Raw genomic sequence first — 10,353 nt, 5'->3', positions numbered from 1 at the left:
TAACTCGAATTGTGTAATTCATATTCGAATTAAACCGAAAAACTTAATTTTTTATTCGAGTTGATCCGAATAACTTGATTAACTCAAATAATTCAAACTATTTAATTCAAAATTTGAATTTTTTATCGAATTTTTCGAATTGAATCGGATTTTGCGCACCCCTACGTGAAAGTATACAAAGAAAAAGGAATTGCTAGAGACTCCCTTACCTACATAAACGAACTTCGGAGGTTGGGTGTTTCAGTATTTTCATCTTTATTTTGTTCTCCATATTTTTCAAGTTTTCGTTTTCTTATAGATTTTGTAATGGAATGTTTATGTAAAGATATAATTTTTAAAAAATATTACAATAAAATTTAATTTAATTTATTTAATTCCGAAGTTTTTGTTTTTGTAATAATTGAAGGTTAAAATATTAAAGTGAAAGCGATATATATAGGGTAAGAGTAAGGGTACCTCCTTAATCTTTTCTTCTTTTATTATCTTAAGCAATTTAAACCCTCTATTTTTATTTTTATTTTTATTTTTAGCATTTCTACACATAGATCGTAGGTATAATTGTGATCGCGACATCGATTCTGGTAACGGAAAAAGAAGAAATTAGATAGTCAGTTCCTGTAGATTCGACCCTACTGCTCTATAATGTTATATTTGTCGTAGAAATTTATATTTAGTGGTTTCGACGCCTATCAAGCTTGTAATAAAAAGTTTAGAACTGTTAGGAAAGTTTAAAAATAATTACCAAAAATGTTTTTTAAAACTATTTTGTAATAATTTTTATTTATATATAACGTGTACAGTGTTCACTACCTTTCCTATGAAACTAGCTTGTTAGTCCGTGGCTTACGTAAAAATTTATCCTGGTAAGCTTCATATATTTCTTCTTAAGCTAATAAAACAATTGAATTTTCTAACTCTTCATCATCATCATTCTCGTATACATCGCCACGGTTTAGTCCCCTTAAGCACTTCAACAACTTGACACCTCTTTAATACTTGTGTTAGAAAAATAAAAAGGAAATATTTAATTAGCTGGAAAACAGAGATGGTTAAAACAGTTAAAGGTTGTCAACATTAATTTTGAAATGAATTCGAACATCTTCTAGGTTGGAACAGTCAAATAGGCTTTGAAAGAAATGGTGTTTTTTTTTTTTTTTGGTACAAATCTAAAAGAGATTCGTTTTAGTTGATGCAAGATGCACAATTTTATGTCATTTTCAGGGCCCACATCACATTAACATAAACATAACATACAGAATGAATTAATAATTTTAAAATTATTTATTTATTATTTTAAAATTTTACTTGTGCGCGATACCCAACCTTGTTATTTTAAATTTAATAAAATATATTATAATTTAAATATTTTATATTTATCTCAAATAACATAATTATAATTTTAAAAAATAGATTTTTCAGAAGACATAATTATATCCAAATTAGCACATAATTATCTTTAATATATATAGTTAACCACCCTCTTTATAGTAATCACCGCTATAATAACCAAGTTTCTAAAAAATTTAATTATCATTTATTAAATAAAAATGGTCTTAACAAAAATATTATTTGAATAAAATAATTAAATTTAACGTGAAGGAATCCATTAATCATATTTTACTAAATAAAAATAATCTTCAATCAATAGAATTAAAATATCAATTCAAGAAACTATTAAGTTCCACGATTAAATATTCTATTAGGAATTTAGAATATCGTAAATTTAGAAAATCGATTACTTGAATTTAGTAACTCAAAATAAATTTTATAATTAATCATGTGAAAGAATGTAAAATAAAATATGTATAAAAGTAATAATGCATGCGTATGTTATACTTTATTTATTAAATGGAAATTCATAAAATTGTATAATAAACTTTGGTGAGGAATTCGCAAGGTTTAAGACTGTTTGTTTGTGAATGAGTTACCATAGGATGAGTTCCAGTTACTGTTTGAGAGGTTGTGGGTGAATCAGGGTTTGTTTGTAGAGATACCATCGAATGTGATGGCTGAGTCGTAGTAGAGGGAAGTAGACTTGGTGTGTGAGAGAAGGTGGTCTTGGTCGGTGGTGATAAGTTAGAAGAGGTGGAGAGGAAAGCATATGAGTTGAAGGAGCAGCACTTGGATGGGGAGAAGCTTGATGTGGAGTTGTAGTGGATGGCAGCTGGAACATATCAAGGTTTATTTACAAAGCTAAAGTCGATGGTGAAGGAGAAATAATACATGAGCAATTGGATCCGGAAGAGAGTGATTGAGATTGTTGAGAATGGGTTGGCAACAATGTACTTGTCGATGGCAACTAATACGAAGATTTCAAAAGTAAATCGTTGCCCAATTTAGGTTGTTTAGTAGAAAGAATATTCCAAGAAATATTATCCTTATTTTTTAAATTCGAAAACGTATTTTCGAAGGAAAAATTATCTTCCAAACACAGTACATCCCTGAATATACATAGCTTGGAATTAATCGGATCAAAACATTAGTGGCTGTAAACCTAAAAGAACACATGGTATAGAGCGAGGCTCTAATTTATGCTTGAGCCACGAGTAGCATAAACATCCAAACACTTTGATAGAATCATAATTAGGAACAGTTTGGATTAAAACTTCAAAGGGTAGTTTAATTTTATTTTGTAAGTTAGGTGTGTAGTCATCCGATTTATTAAATATATAGCTTGGTGACAGGCATAACTCCAAAAAATTGGGGGTAAAGATGATTGATGTAACAAAGTACGTGCAGTCTCAATAGCATGCCGATATCGGCATTAAACTAAAGCTACTTGTTGAGGAGTATAAGGAGGTGACACTAAAGTTATGTTCGTACGGTATAAAGTAATTTCATGCAACTGTAATTGTCAGGGTATAAAGATTTGTAATTTTTTAGACTTGTTTGGTTAACATATTGTAATTACATCACAATTTTCTATATCATGTTTGATAGTACAAATTGTAATTATATAGATACATAATCTAGATGTTTTAAAATATTAATTACCATAAAAATATCAATACGATAAAAAAATTCTAAATGAGTAACAAAATTGAAATCAAATCATTATATGTAATATGTTAGTCAAAGAAAGTAGTCGATAATATAATTACTAATAAAAATAACAAGAAACGTAAATATTATATGCAATTTTTCTAATTGCTGTAGGACTCCATATGTGTTAGATTATTTTTTTTAACATTCAACATATACTCTTCTCATCATTAACTTTATCTTGATCTCATTCTTCCTTGTACTATTCAAAGTATAGATCATTTCAGTTCCATCTACGAATAAAACTACGAATAAAACTACGAAGTATGCAATATGCTACTATAATCTAGGTTTTTTTTATGCTATACTGAGGTGGTGGTATTAATAAGGAAAATCTTTTTTTAGAATAACAAATGTTTTCTCAACCATATCTGAAAGTTTTAAATGTTTCAAATTAAAGAGTTTGTGAGCTATCTTTGGCGTTTGTGTCTGACTCCAATCTCTCAAATGATGTCGTACCCCATGGACATGGTGCAAGAAAACATTTTGTATTTGCATAACTAGCATTTACCATATTATATTTGGGTTAACAATGTAAACAATCTATAATTTTGATTATAAAAACTTATATAAACTTAATTTATATAAAGACTTATATTGGGTTATAGAACTTTTATAATAAGTAATTTTAATTAAGAATAATATAAAATTTATAATATATATAACTTTTTTAAATAATATAATACTTTTACAATACGTAAATTATTTTTTTAATTTTCTTTTTGTCATCACTTTGTAAAAGACACAAATTATTTTCTATAATATAATATTGTTAGGATTCATAATATAGTTTTAATATTTTTACCATGACCATTCCAAATACTCATAGATGCTCATACTTATAATACAATGTATAAGTATTTGTAAAGCTGTGAGGTAATTAGATTTAGGTGTAATTACTTCAGTAATTACTCCAATTCTTACCCTTCCCTTAAGAATTAGAAAATGTAATTGGGGTGTTACAATTATATCATATTTAGTAAGACTCACTAATTACAATGTTACCCAAACATGCCATTATTGTGTAATTACAGGTAATTATACTCAAATCCAATTACTAAATGACTTTCCAGACATTACATAAACACTAATTAATTTCATGTGATTTTAAATAGGAATCTAATTTTTGAAATTCACCATCACCACCATTAGTATAAGAAGATAATATTTTTGTTTTGAAACCATGTTTGATTAAAAGAATTTCAGTTTTAGTTTTTTCTTTTAGTAATATCGTTATAAGATCTGATCATGTCTAATTTTTTTACACAATGCCTATGACTACCCATAACTTTTCCCTAACTCATAAATAAGAAAATAATGTACTTTAGTAAGCTTAAATTTTAATTTTAGTTTTAAGTGTGACCAACCACATATATTTGGAAAATTGATTAACAAATAAAATATGGTATCGTTTCTTGTGGATCGGATCGATAAAATCGGCGATAACCTCTATAGAAAGCCCGATTTACCCAGGGCCCAACAACCAAAATAAAGAAACAAATAAATAAACAAAAATCCAATAGTCCATCATCAAAGTCCAAATTACAAACCCAAAATTAATACTAACCCTAGCCCAAGATTATACGGCCCAGCAGGCCCAAAAAATTAAAACAACAGAAACCCTAGGATTCTCTCCCTTGCGCCGCAGCCAAGCCCCAGCCTTCAGCACCGTACGACCGCCACACGCGCCTCCGTATGCCTCACGCCAAGTGCCAGCACACGCCCCGTACCCAATACCTGCAAACGAACAAGAGAACGACAGCAAAAAGCAAGGAAAATATTGTATTTTTTTCTTTTAGATTTTGGTTATAAAGCCCCAAAAGAATGTATTGATCGTTTTTTACACACACAAAGAAACGCATATTGAATACAAAAGCAACCAAAAATTAAAAAAAAAGGTGATTTCGTTCGCCTTGTATTTCTTTCTTTTGAATATGTTTCCTTTTTCTTTTCGTTTTGCATGTGTTTTCTTAGTATAATGAAATAAAAGAGGGAGTTTACCTTCGTGAATAAACGACTGAAATCCTCCTCTCCTTCATAGACATCGAAGTTTGAGAGGAGATTTTGAGGTTGAAATTGACGAACCTTGAACGTGGGGAACTACCTTAGACCATCGTCCATCGATTACAATGGTGGAATAGGGGTCGAACGGCGAACTGAAGAGGGGCAAGCATTTAGGGTTTCAATTTCCCTTTCTGCTTTGTCGAAATGCTTAATTTTTAAGCTTATTTTCTCTTTTAATTTGAGGCCCGGAGTGACGCCGTTTCAGGCATGGTTCAGTAGCCTCGAAACGACGCCGTGTAGGTCTGCCCGACCCGATCCGTTTCCTTTGCCCTTGGGATCTGCGTGTTTCTGCGGAGAGGGATAATTTCGCGTTAAGTCCTCTTCTTTTGCGCGGGCGTGTCGTTACTTTGCTTTTTTTATTTGGCTCTTTAATTTGCTCGTATCTTCATTTTAGTCCACGGTGTAGCGCTGCGTTTTGGACTCGGGGATATTCCCAATTCTAGTCCTCATACAGTTGCGCGCATTACACAATATTGGTCCAATTTACATTTGTTTATTTGCAAATTATCCCTTTATTTTGGGTTCAATTTTAATTTGGTCCTTCATTTACTTAATTTGCTATTTCAAAGTGCGTTTAAATTTTTTTTTTAAATATGCAGACCCGTTTTAATCATTTTATTTGTTTTATTTGTACAATTATCTTGAAGATTTTTTATTTAGATTATTTTAACATTTTGTACAATATTCCTATAGATAATTTATATATTAAAATTATTATTTTAAAGTTCTTTTTCATATTATATTATTTTAATATTTTATGTAATACTTCATTCAAATATTCTTTATATATATGTGTATGATTCATAGTAACATATGTTTGGTTTATATACATCATTAAATTCATGTTATTTTATACATATAGTTTTCTTTGTATATATAAGTATGTTCTTAAATTTATTATATATATAATTTATAATAAAATTAATTTAATCTTAGATGCATTATTAAAGTGCATGCTCTTTTTACAAATAATTATTTTTAAATCTATTTATGCATATGTATGTTTTGTAAACCTATTGTATGTATTTCTTAAGATTATGTTTTATTATATACTTTTGTTATCCTTGTATATCCTATAGATTATTTAAATTTTCCTTTATATATTTTAATAAATATTTTTTTGCCCTTTGTATATTTCTTGATTTAAAATCTTCATCCTATAATACACATTTTAAATGCTTATACACATATCTCTAGTTTCTTTTAAAATCCATCAATTCATATATTATATATTACGTGTTTATCATTATGCTAAACTTGTTTTATACTATATTGTTTCTTTTAATCTTTATTTTATTTTGTATATCTTGTATTGATTATGTTACGCTAGGCTATGAATATTATTGTGGCATATTATTTTCGTCTTTGTATTGTCATATCAATTATTCTCCATACATGCTTGAAAATTGGGTTATATTTTTAGTTTAATTATATTTAATCATTTATTTTGTTAGTTGATCAAATAAGATTATGTTATCTTCATTTACCAATTGTTGTATTTTGTGTGTATGTCATCCCATGATCATTTTTTTCCTTTTGATTTATGAAATATTTCTTTATAACTTCCAACTTTTTAAAACTAAGTATTCCGTTTTATTTCAAGTCGAATTAATGCGTTTTAAGCTAGTTTTATAATTATTCATTCAAAAATTCTTTAAAACGAAGGCAATGTTCGATGTTTGGCAATTCGGGGAATCGTGGCCTATCGTGCTGGGTTGCAATTTCTCGTTTGTTCAAAATAATCGAATATTCCTTTGGAATTTCACTCATGTCTTTAAAAATTCTTTAAAACGAAAGTAATGTTTGATGTTTGGCAATTCGGGGAATCGTGCCCTATTGTGCTGGGTTGCAATTTCCCGTTTGTTCAAAATAATCGAATATCCCTTTAGAATTTCACTCATGTTCTCTAAATTCTAAAATAAGGCAATGTTCAATGTCTAAAAATTCGAGGAATCGTGCCCTACTATGCTGGGTTTCGGTTTTTTCGTTGGACTAAATAATTGGACATCTTTTTGTGATTTTCAACATATAAAATTTTGGAAGTCGAAATTTATCGTGTTTTCGAGGGTATAAAGGATCATGTCTTATCGTGCTGGATGTGATGCTGTATTTTTCTGAAACAAGAGAATTTTGACGACCAACTTAGGCTATTCAAATGTTTATAAAAGGAACCACATTTCAAAAACATTTTTAAATCTCAGACATAAGGACAGTATTTAATCAATTTGGTACCAATTTTGGGCGTAATGAGGGTGCTAATCCTTCCTCATACGTAACCGACTCCCGAACCCGTTTTCTTATATTTACTTAGGCCAAAATTGACATTTTCATAAAATATTTTATTAGGTGATCCGATCACATCTAAACAAAAATAGATCGGTGACGACTCCATACCTTCTTTCAAAGTCAATCTCCATTTTGTTTTCAAAATCAAAAATAGTTTTGACAACCTCAGGATGTCGTTAAAAATTAGATGTAATGGCTTGTTACTTTGTAAAGAGTCTCTGGAAAAAGTCGGCCTACGGCTACAAGAACTACGATTAATATAGTTTGTTAATTAATTATAAACTAGAATTGAAAACTTATTTAAAATTTTATCGAGAAGATGAGGATTAATCAGGATGTCCTAATCGAGGATGCCCCAGATGATAGGGAATATAAACATTGCATTTGGTAGGACCATCATTTTTTTTCTCAAATGATTTACATTTATAATTAATGTTATGCTAAGCATAATTTTTTTAAAAAAAATTACAATAAAATTAATTTTATTTATTTATTTCCCAAGTTTTCGTTTTTATAATAATTGAAGGTTGAAATATTAAAGTGAAAGCAATATATATAGGGTAAGGTAAGGGTAAGGGTAAGGGTACCTTCTTAATCTCTCAATTTCATTTTGACACATATTTTGCAGCATACAAATTATTTTGTGGAAATATTTCTCTTCTACAATTAATTCATTATTTTCTTATCAATAACAACTTGGGTCTCTATCGCCTGTCGGTTCTCTTTTTATTGCACACAGGGATTTTCTTTACACTAGAAAAGTACATATTATGTTTGACTGACTTTAATAAATTAATATGTGCATGCCACAGTCCAGCGCCCAGCATTGCAGTAAATTAGTGTAATAAATTAGGAGTGCCATGCATCCTTAAAAAGACATAACGACCGTTGATATGCTTTTTAAAATACACCTCAGTCCATATATCAACGGTTGATATGCTTTTTAGTATATCAATCTACCATCTATCCATCCCCTTTTCTTTGTTTTCTTTTACGTACATACTTGGGACCAACTTTGAGTAAAACCTGCGTTTTGTTTTGGTTTTTGGGGTGGTTGGGGGATGTGCGGACAAATGGACATACACAACTATAATTAATACATTTATGTTAACAATAGTTAACCTTCAATATTATTTCTAAAAAAAAAACCTTTAAAATTAACTTACATATAAATATAATTTATTTAGCAATTTATATTATTGTATCATATTTAATTAATTTTATAAATTAAAGAGAAAATTATAAAAATGTAAAAATATAAAATTCTTAAAAAATTATAAAAATTATCATATCAAAAAATATTTTATAATATTTATTCATTTCCATTTTTATTATTTTTATCACATATGTATGGTGACACATAAGATCACAGTTAAAACCCAAAATTATCTTAAAATAAATAGAATTAAAATTAATAAAAACAATAAACTAACCTTTTATTAGACATGTAAAAGACTATAAAAAAATACAAAACGAATGCAAATAAAAAAATCATCTTAAATGTTGATGATGAAGAGTTGTCAGAAAATTCCAAAGTTTTTCAGAGATTATTAGGATAAGAAGAAGTATGTGAAGCAAAGATGCATTGACAAAGGTAGGTTTATAGAAAAATTCCATTGTCATACATGGCGTCATAAATGGAGTTTTTGGCAGCGGCGTAGTTAGGGGGCTCGCATGGCCCCGGCCCCCTAAAATAGAAAATTGCATTTTAGGCCCTTGAAATTTGTTAAAAATTTTAAATTAGTAAAAGTAAAATTACACTTTGCCCCCCTAAAATTATAAAAATTTAATTTAATCCTTTACAAATTATAAAAATATAAACTATAAAAAATTAAAATTTCATCCGACCCCACTTAAAAGAATTTTCTGGCTTCACCCCTAGTTTTTGGCTATGTAGTTGAAATAAAAACTTCTCCTTCATGTGGTCCACTGCAAACGTTTTTAATATGTAGCTATAGAGATTAAATTAAGCGTGTATGGAATTAGTATTATTTCAATAAAAGAATTATTATATCCCAATTATCATAGAGTGTATGACTTTATACACATATGTAATATAGTTTATAATTTAATAAATAAAAATTAATTTAATCTAAATTAAATAAAAAACAACTTTTTAAATATTTATTATTATTTTTCATAACATATGAATGGTGAAAATAATCACATATATAGAGTGACACATTATAGTCACATACATTAGTCACACATGCATGCATGCATGCATATGTCTTTAGGCGGGCCCACATTGACGTAAAACAATTGTCATTCAAGTCCCATAACACATTTAGTCCTTTTTTCGGAGTAACAACTTGGCACAATTTTGCCTATAAAACTTCTTTCTCAGTTTACGAGTAAACCGTATCAAAGCCTTCGTCCCTTAGCAAAAATTCCTTGTTGCACAGGGTTTAGTGAATTCACATATTTCTTCATAACCTAATAAGCACCGAAAAGCAATGGCGTTTTCTATGAATTCTTCATCATCAAGATTTTCGTTGGGTTTCTCCGGGGACATGAACATGGAGGGGGACACAAAAATCATGGCATTTATCCAACTTACTGGCATCGCTGTTATTTTTCTGCTCAACCTCGTGTTAGTTCGCATGAAACCACGTGTAACTGTCGCTTCAAATCGTCTTGCTACTATCTCTGGGGAGGCCGAAGATGATGTAGAGCTTCCCTAGATTAATGAATAAGTTTGATGGTAAACCGTTCATTTCTCTTCCCTTTCTAGCTCATGCATGCATCTCACCAGGTATTGCCTTCCGCATGATGCTCCATTGTCCCATATCCCTTCACCCGCCGCTGCAAAAAGATTGCTTGATGGGAACTGGGTTTGATCTTTCCCAAAGCACGCCGTAGCTGCATCCCCATCATCATTTGATTAAAATTACGAACAGAAGCTAGCACACACTGTGATTTGTGTAGATTTTATTTTTCATGCTTGGGTTGGGTTGATGA

At 29.6% G+C, this 10,353-nt stretch overlaps 1 long non-coding RNA gene across 1 annotated transcript; it reads right to left on the bottom strand.

The window, feature by feature from the left end:
• Window positions 1-4,443: 4,443 nt before the first annotated feature.
• LOC128291841 (uncharacterized) lies at window positions 4,444-5,241 on the bottom strand. Its single transcript, XR_008281776.1, has 2 exons — window positions 5,044-5,241; window positions 4,444-4,779 (listed from the first exon to the last, which is right to left on the bottom strand). It is a non-coding gene; the product is annotated as an uncharacterized LOC128291841 (long non-coding RNA).
• Window positions 5,242-10,353: the final 5,112 nt, after the last annotated feature.

The sequence above is a fragment of the Gossypium arboreum genome, chromosome 4 (assembly GCF_025698485.1).
Source record: "Gossypium arboreum isolate Shixiya-1 chromosome 4, ASM2569848v2, whole genome shotgun sequence".
In the NCBI taxonomy this organism is placed as follows: Eukaryota; Viridiplantae; Streptophyta; class Magnoliopsida; order Malvales; family Malvaceae; genus Gossypium; species Gossypium arboreum.
This window is presented reverse-complemented; position numbering and strand designations above follow the sequence as displayed.